The sequence below is a fragment of the Petaurus breviceps genome, unplaced genomic scaffold, assembly GCF_028583685.1.
Source record: "Petaurus breviceps papuanus isolate PSGF00001 unplaced genomic scaffold, PetGlider_PUasm1.0 90556, whole genome shotgun sequence".
NCBI classification, from domain to species: Eukaryota; Metazoa; Chordata; class Mammalia; order Diprotodontia; family Petauridae; genus Petaurus; species Petaurus breviceps.
This window is the reverse complement of record NW_027187273.1, coordinates 4,034,520-4,058,072: the sequence shown is the minus strand read 5'-3', so window position 1 is coordinate 4,058,072 and position 23,553 is coordinate 4,034,520. Positions and strand designations below refer to the sequence as shown.

Genomic DNA, 23,553 nt, shown 5'->3' with positions numbered 1-23,553 from the left:
TTCCAGATCTTTTAAAATATATCCCTGCAACCTAATTTAAACCTTGTGACATGATCCAATCTGTATTTCACTTACATTTTGGGGAACATATTTTTATTACCCACTGCTTCTAGTTTTCTCTGGAGTCAAGTACAAGTCCAATGTCTTTTCAATTTGACAACTCTTGGAATATTTCAAAACAGCTATAATGTCCTCTTCTTGTCTTCCTTTTTGCAGGATAAAACATCCCCAGTTTCTATAACTAGGACTTGTGTAGATGAAAAGGCCTTAACATCATGATAGCCTTCTTCTAGAGGATCTCTAATTTGTCAGGGTTCTTTGATTTCACTTGTATCACATTGGGAACTGGGAATGAGACAGAGAACACAGTGGGATTTGTACCTACCTGCTTCCCTAATAGGTACATCTCTGGGAGCCAATTGGTGGGAGGTTTGTAGCCTCTGGAGGTCAAGCAAGATGGCAAAAGTCCTGAATATTTCAGAGGAAGAAAAAGATCAGCTTGGAATGACTGAAGGTTATTTCTGAAGGTAGCTCAGAAATTCTGACATAATCCTACTGTTTATTTAGGAAATCAGAGAACTGACAGAAAAAGGAGAATAAAGCCATGACGCCAGCAGGGGTCATCTAGGTTGTATATAGGTAAGATTAAAAAAAATCACTGAATATTAGAGCTAGAAGGAACCTAAAAGATTTTCCATTCCAATCCTACTGTCAAATGGAAAAATTAAAACTCAGAAAGGGGAAGTGATTTGCTCAATCATACAGCAAAGAAATATGTCCTCAAAAGAAAGGCTCTTCCTTCTTTCCTTCCTTCTTTCCTTCCTTCCTTCCTTCCTTCTTTCCTTCCTTCCTTCCTTCCTTCCTTCCTTCCTTCCTTCCTTCCTTCCTTCCTTCCTTCCTCCCTCCCTCCCTTCCCCCTCCCCTATACATTTCAATCACTTAAAAGTTTGTTCAATTTAAGGAACTAGGACTTAGGTTAAAGACATCTGACTAAATCTAGTGCATGGTAATTAAGAAGGTCAAAGTTTACAAGGCAGCAATGTTACAACCAACCTACATTTAGAGAAACCACTTTAAGAGAAAATAAAAGGTTCAGGAACACAATGGAAAGGAAAGGAAAGGAAAAAAAAGGGAGGAGAGGAAAAGAAAAAGAAGAGAAGAAAGGAGCAATAATAATACAGATTGGAAAATTTTTAGAAAGACGTATTACAGAGGATAAGAAGGGGTGATAAAGAACATCACGGGGCACTGAGCATGAGGATATGGAATAATCATATTGGTAGGTGTCATTGTTGAAGGCAAAGCCTGCCCTAAGTTGGCAGAGAATAACACACTTCTATTCCAGGCTTTTGTGTTTGTAAACTAGGGGAAGAATACCGATCATTTTAACACTCAGAAGATAGAATCACACTTCATCATGAGTCCACAGGAGTCAAGGCTCTTAGTGCTTTAGGCAACTCTAACACTGGGCTTTACTTAACCTGAGGTCTTTAACCTAAAAAAAAAAAGTCTTAATAACTATTTAAATCCAATTGGTTTCCGTTGTAATTTTATGTATTTCACATATACCTTCAAAGACATAATTCTGAGAAAGGGTCCAGAGGCTTCACCAGGTGTCAAAGCTAATTAAGAACCTGTGATCTAAAGACTAAGTTACATGGGGGTTGCCCATCACCTTGGGAATTCCCTTCTTTAATGAAACCCTAGGTACAAATCAACAACTGTAACAACCATGAATAAAACACACCAGGAGAGCTAAAAATGAATCATTTTATTGAAATACTCAAAGAAGTCAAATCTATGGAATAGAAGATGGTCCTAAAGTAATAAAGTTTTTAGTGAGTATTCAACTTTGTAGAATGTTTTCATATACATTCTCATCAGATCCTCCCAACATTGTGGTAAGATAGGGAGGCCTGGCATTGTTACATACTTCACTTTACAATAAGGAAATGGAAATTCAGGGAGCTCATGTGAATTGCTCTCTTTCCTTCTCCCCTCTTACTACTCCCAACCCCCAATGAATTAGTGGTTATGCTGGGAACACCAAAGGAGTCTCCAGATTCCTGGAGAAAAAGGTTCTTTTTACTGTAAGCTAAATTGCAATCCCTTGATAGCTAAAATTGGTCTTACACTTTTGCTAAGCCCCATACAGTCTAGCACAGAGCATTGTACATAATAAGCACTTATGTCTACGCCTCTAGAAAGACATGAAAATTAATAGTGAGGACCATATCTAAGTTTTATATCTTCCCTAATGCCTAAAATAAGCTATTAGGCATACACTAGTTGCTTGATAAATATCTGTTAAGTTGAAGGGGCAACAAGGTATAGTCGAAAGAAAGCTAGTGTCAAAGTCAGGTCCCACCTCCAACACTTTCTGGCTGTGTGACTCAGGGCAAGTCACCTAATCTTTTAGTGCTAGATTACCTCTATAAGAAGACAATTTATAGAGAAAATACTCCCTGGCATTGGCAGAGGGAGTTTCCTTATCTGGCAGTTTGCTTTATGAAAGACACAATAAGCCCAGTCCCTATGCTTTAATTCTAAAATGCTGGAGTTTGGAAGGCTTGAGTTCAAACCCTGCCTTAGTAGCTGTATGATCCTAGGCAAGTCACTTATCCTCTGTCTGCTTCAATTCCTCATCTGTAAAATGCAGATAGTAAGAGCATCAAAGTGGTAAAGATCAAATGAGATAATACTTGTAAAGGCTTTTCAAACCTTAAAGTGCTAGTTGTTCTTATTTTTATTGTTTTCCTCAATTGTAAAATGGGGATAAGAACAGCCCTTATGTTGGAAGGTTGTTGTAAGATTCAAAGGAGATATTTATAAATCATTTTGCAAGCTTTAAAGCACTGTATAAATGCTACTTATTACCATCATCTTCAATAGTTTCCTCAACTGTAAAATGGGGATAACAGATCCTACCTTCCAAGGTTTCGAGGATCAAATGAGATATTTGTAAAGCACTTAGCACAGTACCTGGCACACAGTAGGTGCTCAATAAATGCTAATTTTCATCATTATTTTCCTCAACTATAATTGAGCTCTCTATATAAAAGCTCTACCTCTCAGGGTTGTTATGAAGATCAAATGAAATCTGAATAATCATAATCATCATCTTCCTCCTCAACTGAAAAATTGGGATAATAATAAATAGTAAATGCTAACTATTATCATTATTAATTATTGAAGCGTCTATGGGCGGGGCAGTTTCCGCCAAAACTACAACTCCCAGAAATCCTCGCGGCGCACGCGTAGCGTGTCTAGCTCTGGGGCCGGAGTGACGTCGGAGCTCGGTGGCCGAATCTGACCTGCTGAATCTGCCCAGTGTCCCGTTGGGAAGAGCCGGAGTAAGTGCGTCCGTTGTTCCGTCCGTCTGACCAGGCTCCCACATTGAGAGTTTCGTGGCCTGCTGAGTTCCCCCGAAGGTGAGCCTGTGGAGGGGTGTGTGTGTGTGTGTGTGTGTGTATGTATGTGTGAGGACTGTGGGGTCCGGCCGCGAGGTCCTTCCCCCTGGGGACTCCTCGCATTTACTTCAGACTCCGCCCCGCCCCCTCCTCCCCATCCCACGTATTCCACGACTGACCCCCGGTCGCGACTCTAAGCCCACCCGCCTTTTCTGTCCACACTCTTCTATTTAGTTCCGCAGGTGCTTGATACCCTCGTCCATTCTCTTGCCCTATGTCCCAGCGGCCTCGCCCTTTACCGCCCACCTCTTCCCTACGCCCCCCCCCCCTTTACCCGCCCCCTCCCTTCTACCGTGCCCCTCCCCCCATCCTCAAACTTCCCGGTTCTTCTCTCCCGCCCCGCCCCCTCCGCTGGCCCCTGCTCCGTTCCTGCCGCAGCCTCCGACCCCACCCTGCCCCGAAGCGGCCCCACCCTCCTCTGGCCCTTGGGGGTCCGCCTGCCTCTCCTTCCCCCAAACTTGCTTCTGTCTCCTCGCCCCCCCTCCCATCTTTGGATCCTTCATACGACCCCGATCTTGTGGATACTCTCCATCTGCTGTCCAGCCCCATCCGCCCATTTCCCAGCCCCTAAGCTTTTTCCTTAACCACCTCTGACCTCACGCCGTCGGTTTTAGCCTTATTTTATTTTTCTTCATCACTGAAAAGGTTTGTTTTTTGCAGTCCACTAAAAGACGTGCTCTTTTCCGCCTGCCTCCCCCACTGAGAAAAAGAAAAGCCCCCTGCTGACAAGCCCAGATAGCCAAGCCAAACCGCTTTGCTCTGACCACGACCAAAAAGATGCCTCGGTCTGCGCGGAGCCCGCTTCTCCTCCCAGAACGTCACTTTGCAGGCAGCCCTCAACTACCCGCCCACCCACTTGACCAGCCCTTAGCCCTGGCGCTTTGGGCCCCTGAGCCCCAGCCACAACTTGTAGCTTCTCCCCATACAAGCCCCTGCCCACCAGGAGGGGTTTCGTTTTCTTTAAGACCGGTTCCTGCTGGCCCCCCTCTCTGCTTCTATTCCGTGCCGACCGGGAAGGACTGAGATCCAGGGTTGGGGATTTCTGTCCGTGTCACCTGACCGGGTTTGTTGTCAGCTAGGAGTGAACCAGGTCAGCGGGAGCGGGGCCCTGCCTCCTGTTTTGTAATCTCCCGTCTCTGGGAGGGAGACGTCCCGGGCGGCTTGAGGGCCTGGAGGAGGAGGAGGAGGAGAAGTCTTCAGGACCGTTTGTCTCCCCCTGCAGGCTACGCTTGGGCAACCAGTCTGGGTGTAGGCGAAAGCTTCCCGCTGGACCGTACCTGAGTTATGTAACTGGGAACATAAGTGCCTTGAGGGAGATATTGTGGCCTGATAAATTAATCCGTCCGTTATAAGGGCTACACGCAGGGGTGGGGTGGAGGAGTGCTGGCCACCTTTGTTATTGGAAGGGTTTGGTTTGAACATTTTTAAACCAGAAAAACCGGAAAGAGAAATTTGAATCTTGTAGAAAGTGAGGTTTTTTCCACAAGAACCTAAAGACCTTCATCACTGTTGCCAAAAAAAAAAAAAAATTGTGTTAAGTGATGGGCTTTACATGTAACAAATGGAGCAGTAACTACTTTCACAAAATAGAAAATGTTCATTCTAGGTCACTAGACAGATGAGTATTCAGAAGCACCAGGCCACCCTAATTTTCCCTCAGATCATAAACTGAAGATAGCCTCAATTCTGAAAAGCCAGAACTGATTTGCTTGTCTTTTTTACGTTATTTTTTTACTTAGACGTTTTGTTAATTGTATGATTGAATTGAATAACTAGGGTTTTGTATTTTTTCCAAGCACTCTTAATATTATTGAATACTTTTTTTGAACAATTAGTGTTTGTCATCTTTTACTTTTGGAAAATTGCCTTTTAATTTTCTGACCCCTTTAGAAATTCAGTGTGATGAAAGTAACACATTTTCCTACAGGACCACTCCAAAATAAAAAAAAAAAAAGCAATAATGACTCTCACTTTACTGAGGGTGTTTGGAGGTGGGGGGATGACCTAAATTTATCTGGAGGCACTGGCAAAATTGTAAAGTGGGTGCCAAATGATTAGTGCTTTCTACTGTAGCCTTTGAGAAGAATGAGAAACGGGAAGTTTCTACTGTTTCAGGACTTTATTTCGAAATATTTCCTTATTTTAAAAAAAAGCTAGAACTTTGGTGAATTTTTAAAAAATGGAAGAATAAAATTTGTTCAGCTTAAATTACCTGTGTCAAACATATTGTGTTAAAATATTAACCTGAAGAATATCAGTTTTCAAACAGTACTCTCCCTTTGAACTGCCTATTAGAAGAAATGGAATTTTAGAGGCAGAAGGCTTCAATCTCCTTTTTTGACAGATTTTTGACCTTCCCTATCATTCCCAGAACTTGTGAAAGATAATGAAAAAAATTTAAAAATCACTTTTCATAAAGTATACTCTTTTTTTTTTTTTTGGTCATAGATCTAGAAAGAATCTCAGAAGCTCTTTGACCCAACCCCTTCATTTTATGGATAAAAAGACCAGCTTCCAATGTGGTCAAGGGACTGTTTACTATAAACTTTTTTTTATACTTAAATGGTTTTCTGGATAAGAGACTAGAATGTGTCATAATTAGTAAAACACATTAGTTAATATTTTTACATTTCTCTCCTTACCATCTTTTCTTGTACTGATCATACTTTCTCTTATACCCCCTACTGTGATAGAGAGAGAATCCACCTCTACCACCATTCTTTCCTAGACCCTCATTGGCTATATCTCTTTTGCCTTCCCTATTTTAATTAGCCCTTTGGGGAAATCATCTCAACTCTGCTGCACTCCACACTAGATTCCTTTGCTTTCTTGTCCTGTTGCTCTGACTGTGGAGCTTGTTTGCTTCTATTTATTTATTCTAATAGAACTGGAAGTAATCAGGAAACTCTGTTGAGTGGTCAGACTACAAATTTATGGTATTTCATTTCAACTTGGTCCTCATAGCAGCTAGGCAAATATTCGCCTCCTCCTTAATTGATTTACTGCCCTACTTTTTATAGCTGCTGTTCAAGTCTTTCTGCTCCTCAAGCCCAAGCCCCTCTTCACCTTCTCTACAAAGGACCTCACCTCATTCTTCACTGGAAAAATGGAAACCATTTGACAAAAACTCCCCATTTGACCCCCATCTCATGTCACTCAGATATCTTCATCCACTATCTTCCTTTTTCACTCTTGTCTTGATAAAGAGATAGCTCTTGCAAAGACAGAAGTCCTCTATATTCCCTCTATGATCAGACCACCTCCCACCTTCTCCAGCAGATTACTTCCACTGTTACCCCTACCTTTGTTCAGCCTTCAGAGATCTCCAGTCTCTTCCTATCCACTTATCCTTTAGTGTTTACAGCCACATTTCCATGTCTCCCCTCAATCTTTACAAAACCCTTGGTAGCTATAGCTCTATATCTCTTTCTTCCCCTTCGTGGTTAAAATCTTTCAGAAAGTCATCTATACTAGTTAAGTCAAATCATCAAGCATTTATTAAGTGTCTGTTATGTGCCAGACATTGATGTAAGTGCTGGGGGTACAAAAGATAAAAAGCTTCTGCTCTGAAGGAATTCCTAGTTTTATGGGACAGATAACATGCAAATGATTATGTACAAATGAGCTGTATTTATGTCTATATTTTATACATGCACATTGATATATTGGAGATAATCTCAGACGAGAGGCACTAAAGTTATAGAGGACTAGGAAAGGCTTTTTGCAGAAAGGAGACTTTAGCTGAGCCAGGAGGGTGGAGGTAAAGGAGGGATAATGAATGAAAATGAAGAGTCAGGAGATGGAGTTTCACATGGGAAGAACAGCAAAGATGTCTACAACACTTGATTATGGTACATAGAGGAGAGGAAGGTATAGAAGGACTGGAAAGGTGGGAAGAGGCCAGGTTATGGAGGGATTTAGAAGTTAGGGTGATATTAAGGGGCTCCTGGAGTTTATTGAATGGGGGGGTGGTGGTAACATGGAACATCAAGAACATAGTGCTCAACACTGTTAAAAAGTGCAGAGTTCAAGATGTAAACTTAGAGAGTGCAGATTTAGCCAAACTCTGAATTTAGTCATGTCCAACTCTTTGTGACCCCATTTGGGGTTTTCTCCACAAAGATAGTGGAGTGGTTTGCCATTTCCTCCTCCAGCTTTTTTTTTTTTTTACAGATGAGGAAACTGAGGCAAACAGGATTAAGTGACTTGCCCAGGATCAACCAGCTAATCAAAGGCCATATTTGAATTCAGAAAGATGAATCTCCTTCCTGACTCCAGGACTAGTGCTGTATCCACTGCATCTAAGTCAGATTGCAGAGAATTAATAAGAGAGTGAGAGGAAAGAAGGTGGAGGTACCTGTTATAGTTGGCCTTTTCAAGGAGTTTAGATAGGAAAGTGAGGAGAGATACAGGATAATGTGTCCCCTAGCCTCAAAAAACTCTTAACTTGATCCATCCATCTCATAGGTGGGTCCACTTTAAGCCCTCTTCAGTATGGCTTCTAATCTCAACATTCAATTGAAACTTTCCTGGCCAGAGTTATCAGTGATCTTTTAATTTCTGAATCAAATGATTCTTGGTCAGTGATCCTCCTTGACTTCTTTGCGGCATTGGACAGTTAATTGTTCATCATCTTTTAAATGTTCTCTCCTAGTTTTTCATGACACTGCTCTCTCCTTATTCACCTATTTGTTTGACGGCTCTTGATTCTGCTTTGCTTATTCTTCATCTAGGTCATGTCTTTAACCATGTGTGTTCCCCAGAGCTCTGACCTTGGATACCTTTTCACTATTTTATTTGGAGATGTTATCTGCTTTGGGTTCAGTTTCCATCTCTATGCAGATAATTCCCAGATCAATATATACATTCCTAATCTCTTTGATGAATTACAGTCACATCTCCATTGTCCCCTTGGACATCTTGAACTAGAAGGCTTGTAAACATATTAAGCTCAAACGTTCAAAACAAAACTTGGGATCTTCCCACCACACCCTTATCCTCCTAGTCATTCCAGGCTCCCAACCTAGCTATTCTCAGCCTCACTTTCACTCATCCTACACATCCAGTCAAACAAATCTTGTCCTTTCTACCTTCACAACATTTCTTGCATATGTCCCATTCTCTTCCCAACTGTAGTTCAGTGCTTCATCATTTCTTGTCAGGACTATGGTATTAAACTTATGACTAGTCTTCGTGCCTCAAGTCTCTTCTCATTCTTATCCACCTTCCAAGACAGGTTTTTAAAAATTTTTATTTATTTTTCAATTAAGCATTTTTTCACTCTCTCAGTACCCCATTGGAAAAGAAAAACAAAACCACTCCCCAAATCCATGTAAAATATATGCATAGTCAAGCAACCCCCACCTCCCAGGGCCACTGGCCACTGGCCACGTGCAAAAGTGTGCCTCTTATTCTGCATCTTCAGTACATCAGGAAGTAGGTAGCATATTTCATCAGACATCCTTTGAAATCGAGGTTTATCCTTGTTTGGATCAGTTTATAAAAGGCTTTCAGAATTGTCTGTGAAATATTTTTGTTATATAGATTGTTCCCCCGCTCTCTTTTGCTTTGCGTTAGATCATAGAAATCTTCCCTAGTTTTTCTGAAACCTTCCCTTTCCATCATTATGTAAGGCTCAGTAGTATTCTGTGAAGGCTCATCTCAAATCCCACCTGCTGGAGGTTTTTGCTGGTCTGCCCAGCTTCTAATGCCTTCTTTCAAGATTATCTTCTTTTACCCCTTTGCCTTTTTTGTACTTAATTATTCATATGTTGTCTCCCTTTATAATGTATGTTTTTGAGAGCTGGGCCTCTCTTTTGCCTTTTTATTCTCTGTGCTTAGCACAATGCTTGGTAAATTGTAAGCACTTAATAAAGTGCTTGTTAATTGACTGAGTCCTCTTATTCTAGAGGATCAGTTTTGTGCCTGTTGTTGAGTCACCATGACCTGGTCATTTTGCCTCTGTGCCCACTGTTCTTTGTAGCAAAAGGCATTATTTTTTCTTCTTATCTTACTTTTCCTTTGCTTTTTTAAACTCTCCTGGTAGGTGTTCAAAACTTTCATAATCTGACCGTATTTATCTGTCCACACTATAGGACATTCTCCCGCCCAATCTTAAACCTTTGCTCATATTTTCCCGCAGTATCCCTTTTTTTCCTTTTAATTAAAAAGAAAACCCAACTACTTTATTTTTAATGAACTTGACAGACATCAACATTTGAGCATTTTCACATATGAAGAGTAGGAAGTAAGATTTTATATGAAACCTCGAATCTTTGTTATGGCCTGTTGTTTGAGTTTAAATTTAATAAGATCAATACTGCCCTGCTTGTCTGTGTCCCTGAACATTTCTGCTCACTTTTGTGTATTTTTAAAGTGTTTCAGCCATATTCTTTTCCTTTTTTTGGGCATCATTATCATTATTCTCTTTTCCTCTTCCCTTACCAAATAAATAAAAACTCCCTTGTGATAAATAAGTATTAATTGTACATCAGTCATATATGATAGTGCATGTCTCGTCTGCACTTAATAGGCTGGACTCTGTGAAGTAGTGGAAAGCATGCTTCATCATTATTAGCCTTTTGTTGTCACGATTGTTCATTGCATTGAACAGAGTTCCTAAGTTTTTCAGAATGGTTTTTCTTTATAAATTATAGTTATTGGATACTTTTTTTGATTCTTCTTACTTCACTGTTTCAGTTCAACTGAGTCTTCCCAGGTCCCTCTGAATCCATCCCTTTCATAATTTCTTATGGAACAATAATATTAAATTGCATTGATGTATCATGATTTATTTAGCTATCCTTCACTATTGGACACGCACTTTGCTTCCAGTTCTTTGCTACAATCAAGAGTGTTGCTTTAATCATTTTTGTAACATCATCCTTTTCCTCCTGTCTTTTTTCTCTCTTTGGGACAAAGAATATGTGTACAGTTTTGTGACATTTTGGATATGATTCCAAATTACTTGTTCATAATTGTTAGACTACTTCACAGCTCTACAGACAATGCATTAGTTTGTCAGTCCTCCCCCTACCCTTATAACAGTTGTATTTTTGTCAGCCTTAGTATGAGATCAACTTAAAGTATTTAAACTTGGCATTTCTTTTGCAGTTCTCTGAGTCACTGTCATTTGCAAAAGTGGTACTTCTGTTTCCTCTTTCTATGTTTATTCCCTCAATTTCTTTCTTTCCTTCCTAGTTGCTAGCATTTCTAGAACTATATCATATAATAGTAATGACAGTATACATCCTTGCTTTACCCCTTGATCTTGTTAGTAAGACCTACATTTCTCTATTACTAATAATGCTAGCTCTTGGTTTTTGATAGATACTACTTACCATGTTAAGGAAAGGCTCATTCCTGTACTTTTTAATATTTTAACACAAACGTGTGTTGTCCTTTCTTAAGAGCTTTTTTCTGCAGCAATTGATACGTGATTTTAAATTTTTGTTATTCATATGGTCAATTATGTTTATAGGTTTCCTAATATTGAACTAACCCCATATTCCTGGTATAATTTAAACCTTGTCATAGTGCCAATCAATCTGTTTAGTAAATTGCTGTAACCTCTTTGCTAATACTTCATTCATCATTTTTGCAACAATATTCGTTGGAGATATTAAGCTATAGTTTTGTTTCTTTATTTTCTTCCTGGTTTAGGTTTCCATACCATATTTGTCTTACCAAAAGAATTTGGTAGGATGCTTTCTTTCATTGTTTTTGTGAAGCTGATAGCTTAAATGAAATTGATGAATAGTTACAAAAATATAAAATACCTAGATGAACAGAAAAAGAAGTAAAATATAAATAATCTAATATCAGAAAAAAACTTAAACTCTAAAGGAGCTTCTAAGAATAAACTATCAAAAAAGAAATTGAACAAGCTACAAAGGAATTTCCCAGAGAAAAAAAACCTCTGCGATTCTTGTCCATGTTGTTTCATAAGTTCCTCAGGAGCCTCTCTCTAGATCAGGCATTTTTAACCTGGAGTTTGTGAACTTGTTTTTAAAAAATGGTTTGATAACTGTATTTCAAATACAATTGCTTTCCTAAATTTTATGCATTTAAAAAGCATTATTCTGAGAAGATGTCCATAGTTTTTACCAGATGACCAAAAGTGGGGTCCTTGAGACAGAAAAGGTTAAGAACCCCTGATTTAGGTCTTTTTATATTTTCTGCCACTTCAGTACTTGAGCTGTCTTTCCGGCCATCTCTGCTGCTATACAAGAATCACTGAACATTTCCATCTGTTTGTCTATATACGTATTGGTCTTCACCTTATTAGAATGTGTGCTTGACAGCCAAGACTGTCATACTTCTCAGTTACACAATGTTGGGGTATAGTAAGCTATTGATAAAAGTCTTTTCATTTATTCATTTGGTCAGTCATTAGAAATATACCGAAGTGTCATGATAATTATAACAGTTAATATTTATATTGCTCATGGTATGCAAAACACTTTATGCACGTTGTCTTATTTAGTCCTCACAATGACCATATGAAATAAATGTTGTTATTAACATTTTACAGTTGAGAAACCTGAGACCTAGAGATTTTAAATAATTTTCCTGTGGTCACATAGCTAGTAACTATCCCAAAAAGGCAGGATTTGAACCCAGACCTCCTGACTCCACAAAGTCCAATACTCTATCCTCTGTGACATACTTAGCCCATATATCCCTCTATAGCCCTTATTTCATTCTGAATCACTGACAACTTTGATTTTTCAGGGATTATGGTTTAGGGGAAGAGGTGTCAAACTCAGAATCAGATTAAAATGTAATGGGAAATGTTTAAAAAAAAATAAAAATACAATATAACAAATAATGTAATTTGGAGGGTTTGTTTTTTTGGCAGTATGCTTGCAAGGAGGCAGTTTTTATTTGCTTTTGACACTTCTGGTTTACAACTTTGGGAACCATAGAACACTGTTAAGCGAATACTGCTGTTAAAAGATAGGTTTTGTGTCAAGGAACAGTTGGGGATCGTTAAACATACTGTGCAATTTCCCAAATGTGACTCAGCCTGCTGTCACCTTCTTTAGTGCTGGACCTAGCTTGTTGGCCACCTGCAGTAGTTGTCAGATATATTTGATGTGCTGGTCATCCAGTTGCACACTAGATTTGGTACGTTAGATATTCATCTATTTCTTTTGTTTTATTTTTCTATGGATTATTACAAGTTTTTTTCTTAACTGATCATGGGTCCTTGAGGAGGCCTTGCAATTTTCTTTTTTTCTTTTTTTTAAATTTATTTTTAGTTTTCAACATTCATTTACACAAGATTTTGAGTTACAAATTTTCTCCCCATCTTTCCCAGCCCTGCAACTTTTTGAGGTTTGATACAGTTGCCCCACAGGTAGTCCTGTTTATAATACTATTGGGGGGCAGCCTCCTAGAATTCCTCTGACATTTATCCACCATGCAGGACATCTGTGTAGTGAATGCCTTTGGTGATCATCACCTTGGTGATTTTTCTTGCCAAAAGCCAGAGGTCTGTAATAATGAATATAAATAAATCTGCAAGTGTGCCCCAGTGTGTATATACTAATGCTTCTGTAGTTGGCCATTCAATTTCTTAGAACATGGTGCAAATGATGCCAAAGCTTTGCGTTGTTTGATTATTGACAATCTTGGTGGGTTGACCATGGGAAAACTAGTTAAGAGATTAATGTTATGATTATAGAAATGACAGGGTTGTGGATGGCAGTAACTTCACATGTGAGTCAATATTTTATAACACGCAACTCCAATTACTTTTGCTATTCTAGTCATACTTGGATCAAATGCGATAGCATATGTAAAACTCTTTGCAAAATTGAAAGTGCTACATAAACAGTTATCATTATTGTTATTATTCTATTCTCAAGGAAAAGAAAGAATAATTTTCATGTACTTCCTACATTTCCTTCCCCAATGTGGGATCTCTCTTGGTCTGGTGGTCTTTTTAAAAGCTTCTCAGGATGACAAAAGTTATTCTTAACTTCCTCTGAAAGCTGTACCTTGCCACTCGTTAGCTTGTCATCCTGTAGGTAACATTTGATTCCTTTTCCTTTCCTGTAAGGTTTTTTTTTTTTTGCCCTGATGGTTGTCTAAAGGAATTTAATAATAATAGTTCTATAAAATGTCAGTTGGTAATATGGTATAACTACTGAGAGCAGCAGGGGAGTCAACTGTTAAAAATAATGACCTAGTTGAACATGCTGCTGTCTGTTTTAGTTGGTGAAAAAGGCAGGATATATTCCCATAATCCACTTTGTAAAAAAAAAAAAAAGCTGGATTCTCTCTTCTCTGCCCCCCCTCCCTTCCCTTTCTGCTCAGTCTGCCTTTTGTAGAAGGATGGTGGAGGGATTTAATAGTTTGAAATGGTTGAAGTTTAGAAAGAACTGAATTTACAGATGAACTTGCCTTATACTCCTATTCTCTTTTCAGCTGATTGCTGGTTAACCAACCTCTGTCCCTTTTAACGTTTGGTTTTCTGGAGAAGATTTGTTTTTGACTTTCAAGTTTTTTAAATACGGTAGTTATAATCAGGGACACTTGAATGATTTGGTTTTTTGCTTCTACTTCATGCTAAGAAAAGAATAGTGTTTAGAATTGAAGTGCAATGGGAAATTTAGGGGGAAGCCACATATTTTGAATATGACATTGTTAACTTTGGGTCTCTGCTTTATAGGCAATGTATGTAGGCCATTTGGGCTTGACTTTTGAAATTACTATTAAGTGTAGGTTGAGTACTTAAAATATTTTGAGTAGCTGGGTTTATGATTTGAACTTTTGTGTTTTTTTAAAGACCATCTGTGTTGTTGTTTAGTGGTTCTTCAGTCATGTCTGATTCCTCATGAATGCATCTGGGATTTTCTTGGCAGAGATACTGGAGTAGTTGCCATTTCTTTTTTTTTTTTGACTTAATAAATATATGTCCAATTTAATTTAATTATATTTGCTATAAGGAAGGTAGTGTATTAATATCACCCTTCAGATGAGGAAATTGTTGACAGATTAGTAAATTGGCAAGACCTTTGCAATTTCAATATTAAATGTTATATTACCATTAAAAATTACAAGCTCATTTAAACTTCACATATTACTTCACTCAAAGACCCAAAGCAAAGGATTTGTCCGTTTTAGTCATTTTTTTGTGTCTATTTGGTTTCTTTTTTTTTTAAATATATTTTTGCCATTTCTTTCCAGCTTATTTTACAGATGAAGAAACTGAGACCAACAGGGTTAAGTGACTTGCCTAGGGTCACACAGCTAGTAAGTGTCCTGAGGTTTGAACTCAGGAAGATCAATGTTCCTGATCCAAGCCCTCCATGCTCTAGTAAGAGCTCCTCTTTAATACCTGAACTATGAGGTTTTCTCTGGAGTTGTAGGCTTTATTAGTTATTCCGCAGAGACTGTTATATCCACGAAGTCCAATCCCATGCCTCACTGAGATGATTAGATGATTCTGGGTTTTTATGGCCTATTTCTTCAGAGTGTAAGCTCTGGCAGATTTCTACCATGGCTGGAAAGGTGTCAAGGGAAGTTCTGGCAGACTGTTTGTTCTCCAGTGGCCAGTTTGGCTAAGAATAGAAAGGCTTATCACCAGTAGGCTCACCATTTGGTCCTGAAGTTTTTGGACAAGTTAACTCATGAAACAAAGAAAAATACAAAATGACTCTCAGTCTTTTGTAGTCCTCTAACGCTCTTACATTGATGGTGGCAAAGTAGTAGGAAAAAGGGCAGCAGGTAACAAGAATCATACAGTCTCTAAGTATTAACAAGATTGGTCCTTCAAATGGAAGCAACTGAATCATAACAATATTTATAATCTTTCTATTAAAAAAAAACTCAGAAGAGAAAAAGAAATTTAGCTAAATGGAAGAATGGCTCTTAGTCCCTCCTTGGAGAGGCAAATAAAAGACTGGAAAGAGTAGGTTTTATTGTATCCTAAGGCCACAAGAAGCACAATATGATGGTACACTTAGTCATCTTGTGTTTTCAAAAAGTCCACTATGAATTACCAGCATCAGTAGAAGAGGCTTATGAGGTAGAGAAATTCCATGAAGAACTTGATGAAACCATCAGCATCCAGTCAGCACATCTGCATATTTACCAATGTCACTGCAAAGGTGGGAGGGAATAGGTAAAGCTGTTAGAAAATACGGTTGAGCAGAGAGGGGCCTAAGGTTTTTACATTACATGGAAGCCTTATCCCTACACATAATGAATATTGTATTTGAGAAAAAAATTGGAGGTACTAGACTTGGTGAATACCAAAAATACCAAATAACATTACAAAAATTTTTTTTTACTATCTTTTAACAGGCAGGAAACAACTTGATAGAGTCATTTCTTGAATTAGCTATCTGAATATACAGTTATACTAACAACTTATTAGAACAAAGATAAAAATTACTACGAAACTAGAAGAATAAAAGAAATAATTGTGTAAATAATTATATGTAACCAAAATCTTACCTATTTTAACAGTGTTTTAGTGTTAAACATGAGAAATAGTAGAAAGGGCATGAAAGAGGCAAAGTTAGTCTGAATATAGGAAAAACTTCCAAATGATGAGTATCCCGAAATGGAATGAGTTCCCCTTCATTAGAATTCTTCAGAACTTCAGGGACAGAATGAACGATTGCTTGTCTAGCATAAAATAGAGGAGATATAGAGGTATGGGGCCTGCTCTTCCTTTCTCTTTTTCTTTACAATGTATGTGAAGTAAATGCATCTCTCACAATTTTTAAGCCTATTTAGCTAATGATGGAATTGTCAGAAGTCAGTAATTTGTTCATAATATTGCGGGCTACTATGATAGCTCACTTTCATGAGCTACTGATTCTGATCAGGTAGAGGAATTTATAGGATTACATGGGGTAATACATTAAGTCCATATGCAAACTGTCATGTGCTCTTTTTTGAATAGTTTGGTTTGCTCAGCTTTGGATGTTTTAAGTCTTGGGTAGGGTCAGGGTGTGGGGGAGATTCTCATTTTTAGGTCATATTGTACTCCTTAAGTTCATACTAACTTGGCTTTCTATCTCTAGGCCTCTATATCTCAGAACTAACTTGTTCTCCCTTGTTCTTTTAGTGTGCTTTATACACACTAGAAGATGGTGGTGAGATGTGCAAGTGAGAGAGGTGTAGATATATGTAGGGAAGGAAATATAATTAAAGACTTACTGTGATTTCTTTGGTTACTTGTAGTTACACTTTGCTTGAATTTAAATTTTCTCTTGCCATTGTCAAGTATCGGAAAATTGGGGTATAGGTAGTTTGGAAGTCATTTGGCTTAGGTTCAGATTTCTTGTACTGTATTTCTTGTGTGACCTTGGGTAATTCACCTCCACGAGTCTAGCTTTTCCTCATGTGTAAAATGAAGTCTTATTTTCCAACTCAAAATACTACAAGCTGCATCTAACTTTTAATCTTCAGCTTGTATGGGAATGAGCACTTAGGTTGCCATTAACGTTTTATTTTGATCGAAGGTAATTACATCCGTAGGTAGTCCTGACTGCTCTTTGTCTTGTTTGTTCTTTTCTTGCCTTTTGAACCCGAAAATGTATGTATACCAAAAGGGCCTCAGTGCATTGTGGGTGTCCTTATTTCCCAGTAAAAGTTCTCCCATGGCAAAAAATATAGTTATTATTAAAATATTTATAAAGAGGAGAAGAAAAAAATAAAAATTTCTTAAGATCATCCTTTTGTTAGCACCAAACCCCAAGTTATCTAGGTGGATAGCTGAGAGTAGGACCCTGGACCAGGGGTCTAGTTAGGCTTGTCAGGAAGATAAATGGCAGGATCCTGTACAAACAAAGAACCAAGGCCAGATTAGCTATTTTAGAGAGAGACACGTTAATACTGTGAGCCTCAGTGGAAGACTGACTGAATTCATTATTGAAGAGTTCTGTGCTGCTAGGAAGGAGAGGCCATTAAAACAGTGATGCCCACCTTTCCTTCTTCCAAGGGTGGACCAATGGTAGGAGAAGCCAGGAGTGGAAACAGATTCCAAAGAAGCAGGTTGGGCTCATATGGGGACTGACGGGAAATAAATTTCAGACAGAAGGATGGGTTCTAGCGTCCAGTGTTTCGGCACAGTCAACCAGGTCCGTACAAGTAGTAACCGAGGTTATGATGATACTTGCCAAGAACAAAAAGGTAGCAACCCTACCCCGCTTTTTATGTGTTGTTGAGTGTGAGCAAATAAGAGGTGATGGATTTATGGAGGAAACATTTCACTTCTTCAGTGGTGACAAGTAAGATTACCTAATATTTCATTTAAAGATTAATAATGGCTTCTATTAATATTGTACTTTACATGCATGATTCGGCTTCTTTCTCATGACAGTCCTGTGAGGAAGATGCTATTATTTCCATTTCATATATTAGGAAACCAAGGGTCAGAGAAATTCTGTGACTTGTTTCACGTCCCATAATTAGCTAGTAAGTATTTGAGGTGAGATGTGAACATCCAAATTCCAAATCCAGTGCTGTTATGTGCTTTGTCTCTCAGACTGGAAGTATGTAATCTCAGTATTATTGACAAAAGAACCATGTCATTTCTGAAATAGGGGATGTAGCTTAAAAAAAAGGTAAATAAGCATTTTTATTGTCTTTATTAATTTGTTTGTTTACTTTTAGTTTACAAGATTCAGTTCCACAATCCCTTGAGTTTAAAATTTTCTCCCCCTTACTCCCCCCCCCCCACCATGGAATCATGTAGTCAAGCATAGGATCTGCAAATACTTCCATATTAGACATTAGTCAGGTTATATAGAAGGATTGTAACAGATGGAATGTACAATGGGAAAGAAGAAACAAAACCAAACAAGAAAAAGAGAGCAGGTAATTTGCTGCATTCAAACTCCGTTCTTTCTCTGAATGTAGACATCTCTCTCCATCATGAGTCTTTTGGAGTTGTCTTATAACCCTGCATTGCTGAGAAGAGTCCAGTCTATCAAAGGTGGTTGTCACACATACGTTGTGTCTGTATTTATTGTGTACATATTTCTCCTGGTTCTGCTCTTCTCACTCAGCATCAGTTTGTATAAGCCTCTCCAAGTGTAAGGCCATGCATGAGCAGCTTTCCCGAAGAACTGCTACTGTGAACAGATTTGAAGGTTCAGATTACACAGTATAGTGAACACTCTATTCCGTAACAAATCAAAGCAAAACATTCAAAGAAAATCAAGGTACAGCACTCACAATATTACAACTTCTATTCACAAACAGCTTCTCATTAAAATGGCCACATAGTTTTCACCAAAGTGGTCACAATATTTAGAACAAAGAACAGTCATCTCAAAGTACCATAGTCAAAGTGTTACACCCATGGGGCAAAGTCTTAAGTTAACTCAATCATTATCACAATATAGTCTCAAAGTACAATAGTCAAAAGTCTTCCCTTCATGGGGCAACTTGATTAACTCAGTCACTTATTCAGCCATCAATTACTAAGTATCATACAAGAACTCTTCATCCCTTGGTCACTAGTAAACTACAATTTCATCATTATTCAGTACCCAGGGAGAGGTCTTTTCATCTTGACTTGGGGCCTGTTCTCAGATTCCCTGGATCCCCTTCCATGGTCCCAGGTTCTACTTGAAATCACCAGACTGTGACCTGGGTTCAATGGCAGACAGCTCCCAGTTCCTTAACCAGCTCTCTGGGCAGGTCCTGCTCCACGCTGACATTCACAGGGTCTGGTCCATGTCAGAGCCTTCACAGTTTCTGCTCCCGGGAATTCAAGGCTCAACCAAGCCACATACAAAGTCTCAGCATCCCAGTCATGCTTACTCTTCTGCTTCCTCAGTCTTCTCCTGGGCTCCTCTGTCACCTGGGCTGCTGGACTCCTGACTCCTGGGCTCCTGTTCAGAAGAAGCTCTACCACCACAAGTTCTCAGGAAATTCTGGCTGATTCTCCATTCTCTCTTCTGTAGCTGCTCTGCCACCAGGTGCTGGTCCCAAGAAATTCTGACTGTGCCTTTCTGGGGCTTTTCTTATATACACAGCATTAGCTACTTCCTGTTTCAGCCAACCCCTTCCTGTTATGTCAGCAACAGGAGATAGGAGTTCAAATCTTCTGTTTCCCCAACAGAGGCTTGTTCAGTTCCTGAGTGCTAAGTACCTGCTACCTTTGCCGACACAAAGGGATCTTCAAATTCAACTTACATTACCATTACACCAAGTAAATATGAAGTCCATCTGCTCTTCGTTTCTTATAGCACAATAGTATTCCATTACATTCATATACCACAACTTGTTCAGACATTCCCTAGTTGATAGGCATCCCCTTAATTTCCGGTTCTTTGCCACCACAAAAAGAGCTGCTATAAATATTTTTGTACATATGGGTCTTCCTCCCACTTCTATGATTTCTTTGGGATACAACCCTAGAAGTGGTATTGCTGGGTCAAAGGGTATGAAATTATTTATAGCCCTTTGGGCATAGTTCCAGATTGTTCTCCAGAATGGTTGAATCAGTTCACAACTCTACCAACAATGCATTAGTCTTCCAACTTTACCACATCCTCTCCAGCTAAATAAGCATTTTTAAAAATGTCTGGTAGTCATAAAATAATCTGTGCTCACCTTTGTTCAGAGCTGTGTTAGAATACAATGTTATACTTTGTTAGAATACCAAAATTCACTTTTGGGTTTCATGCTGAAGCATTTCATGGGAAACTTGGAGAAGATTCAAGAGAAGAGGATAAAAGAATGATTAATTATCTAGAATATGACCTCTAAGAATACAGACTAAAGAAGGGAAGGGCTGAGTGGGGATTCAACTATGCAAAAGGGATAATGTATTAGGGAAGGTAAAAAGCTTATTTTTTGGGGCGGCCAGGTAGCACAGCGAGTAAGAGCACCGGCTCCAGTGTCGGGATGACCTGGGGGATCGAATCCGGGCTCAGATACTTAGCACCACACCCAGAAATAACAGGCCATGTAATCTTGAGCAAGTTACTTAACCCTGATTGCTTTAAAAAAAAAAAAAAGCTTATTTTTATGTGCACCAAGAAGAAAAGGAAGAATAAGTTTAAATTGAAATAAAGGGGAAAAAAATCCTTCCTAGTTTAAGATCTCTGAGTCACTGGAATATAGTTTGAAGAAATATATTGGGATATATTTTCCTAAAAATAGGTAAGGAAAGGGAAGAGTATTTAAGGATTGGTTTGCTTATAATCCTGCCTGGGAGTTGTACTAAATGATCCCATAGTTCCTTTTCGTGAGTTGGAAGTTCCTTTTCTCCTGTGCAAGTGTGTAAAATTAATGCTCATTCAGGGAAAGTAGGTAATTAATAGTACAAGCACATTTTCTTTTAAGGAATCCTGAGGAGATGGCTAGGTGGTACAGTGAATAGAACACCAGCCCTGGAGTAAGGAGGACCTGAGTTCAAATCTGGCCTCGGACACTTAAGACAAATACTAGCCATGTGACCTTGGGCAAGTCACTTAACCCCAATTGCCCTCCAAAAAGCAAAAAAAAAAAAGGAATCCTGTTATGGGATAATCTAGATTAATGTAAGATACATAAATTTCTATTTTCTAAGAGGTAGTGTGGTATAATGGACAGAACCCTGAAAATCAGACTATCTGGCTTCTTGGTCCCACTAACTATCCATGTGATCTTAAACAAGTCTTGTACAAACAAAAGGATTCATACCTATTTGTCTCAGTTTCTCCTTTGTGAAATCAGAGAGTTAAACTACTTGATTTTTTTTATTATTTTGTGATTCTCCTTGTATTCATTATCTGAAGCCTTACCTCTTTTCTTTCAGATTCAACCCTGATATAATAGATTTTTGGTTTTTAACCATTTTTTGTGTCCTGTACATCTTTGGCAGTCTGGAGAAGCCTATTGACCCCTTCTTGTAATATTTTTTTAAAATTTGGAGGAAATGCCAAATTTCAGTTAGAGGTTAATGAAAATAAAGATGTATTTTTTTTTTTGCCCTCCAAGTTTACAGATAACCTTAGACCTTAGAAATTTGTCCTTAGGTCCCTTGGGGATCCAGGTTAAATACTCCTACATTACATTATTACATTAATACCCATTGAAGAAAGATATCAGATGTGATTTAGATTCCAGTCTGAATCTAACAAATCAGCAGGCATAGCTTAACTAGGCTAAAGTAGATTAACTGAAATGACAGCCAGAAAAAGCGCTACATCTGCCATACTAACTAGAACAGTGGTGGTCAAACTTGTTTTGTAAAACCCTGGAGTTCCATCCTCCACTCCCACTCACTACCCCCTCCAAAAAAAGATTTAATGATAGAATAAGCAAATACAGCAGAACTGTCTGCTTTTGTGTATGCTTTCAGCCAGTGCAAAGAATTGCCAGAATTTGGTCAAAACTAATAAATTAGTTGCTTGTCAATCTTCCTTGGCATTTTTTTGTACAATAATTCATGACTTATACAAGGGGTTTATTTTTAATGCTAACACCCATTATGGATAATTGAGTAATATTAAGATGTCTGAAGAGACAAGAAAGCAAAAGTGTTGATAGTCAAGACTTTGATCAAACATCTGCAAACCTAATGAGAGTGTCAAAGCCCAATAGAGAAAAAAAAATTCAAATATAGATAGCATTATGTGATGTTTGTTTTATTTCTAGTGATCTTGGTGCGACTTATGTCTTCTGTTATCATTTTAAATAATAGTTCTTTGGTTCTGACCAAAGTATGAATGCATTTATAAATATAAGAGGACATTTAAAAGCAAAAGTTTTGAATTTTAAAATTGAAAGCCCTTTGAAATCTGCTGAAATCTAGGCTTGTCAAATTATGCCTAGCTACCCTAGCTGAATTACAAATTCTAAGATGAAATGGCCATTACCTTTATCATTTGGTTGGTGAAAATCTGGTACAGTGTAGATCATAACTCATGCCAGGTTCATTTATCTGAGTGGTTTGTTGAATACTTCAGTGACAGCATTATTTTTATTGCTGCCAATATTTGCCTCACTTCATTATCCTTTCATCTGCTTTGTTTCTCTTGAATAACGTATATCTTTCCAGGGTCATATGCCAGTCATGTTTCTCATCCCATTTTATCAAATCACAGTCGATCCTGTACTTGAGAGGGAGAGAGAGATTATGTATGCACTGATATCCTCATATTATAGCTACTATGTCTCTGTTATCTGGTTTGGTGGATACATGTATTGACAGTTTTCATTCCTTCTCTTCAATTAAAAACCCTTTAGATTTGCAAGACTGGGAAGATACATTCTTACCAATCCTTTCCAGGTGCTGGACAGGAACTTGTCATTATTTTAAGGTTTAAGACAGGAAACCAAATCTTGTTTTCATTTATTTACCAGCTTCCTCATCAGCTGGATGTTCACTTTTTAACACTACCTTGCCTTCTCTTGGCAACTGTGATGAAAGTACCACCTGTGCTTCTTAAGTTTTCTGTTTTTCTCCCCAAGCTTTCATAAGCTTTCAGTGCTCTCTAGAGATCTTCTTATAATTTATGTACATATGAGTCACCAGAAGTTGGTAGTACTTAGCTGGTTTGAAAAATCTTGTGAGGTTCCATTTATCATATCCTGGAAACATACCTTGAAAAGGCGGCAGAACCCTCTATTAATTAGTTTACTAATAGTTGTCTCAGTATCCTTTAGCATTAACCATATCATCACTCAGAACTTTTTTTTTTCTTTTGATTCTTTCTGGTTGACCTGATATCACCTTGGCATCCATATCTGTATTGGCCATAATAAGTAATGACTTCCTTTTCAAAGCAGCCAATTCCTTTTTTTTTTTTTTTGGCAAGAACCAATTAACTGTTACCTTTCTTTTATTTCTTAAGGGAGCATTTCATTCTTCTTGATAACTTGTAGAGAGGTGTTCTTTGAGCTCCCTTTACCTTCTCTTATAGGAGGGAGATCAGCCTATACTTTTGCTGTAAATAGCATTGATTTGGCTAAGATAGAATGGCAAACATTCTGTATTATATATAGGCCACTGCAAATATTTCCTTATTGTTCATGGCTTCTAGAAGTACTATCCTCAGTCTTTTGTTGTTCTTGCTAATAGTTTCTCTGGCCAATTCTCAAGAGAACTTTCACCTAATTA

General features: G+C 38.4%; 1 protein-coding gene across 3 annotated transcripts in view; it reads left to right on the top strand.

Moving 5' to 3' along the window:
• PLEKHB2 (pleckstrin homology domain containing B2) overlaps nt 1–23,553 on the top strand; it is a 457,251-nt gene that overhangs the window by 413,187 nt on the left and 20,511 nt on the right. Inside the window, exon 2 of one of the 3 annotated variants that reach the window (XM_069063365.1) lies at nt 3,333–3,431. The gene's annotated coding sequence lies outside the window, so the exon portion shown is untranslated. Of the gene's footprint in view, nt 1–3,242; nt 3,432–23,553 lie in introns of those variants that run through there. The other 2 variants (XM_069063364.1, XM_069063366.1) reach the window with 2 other exon arrangements.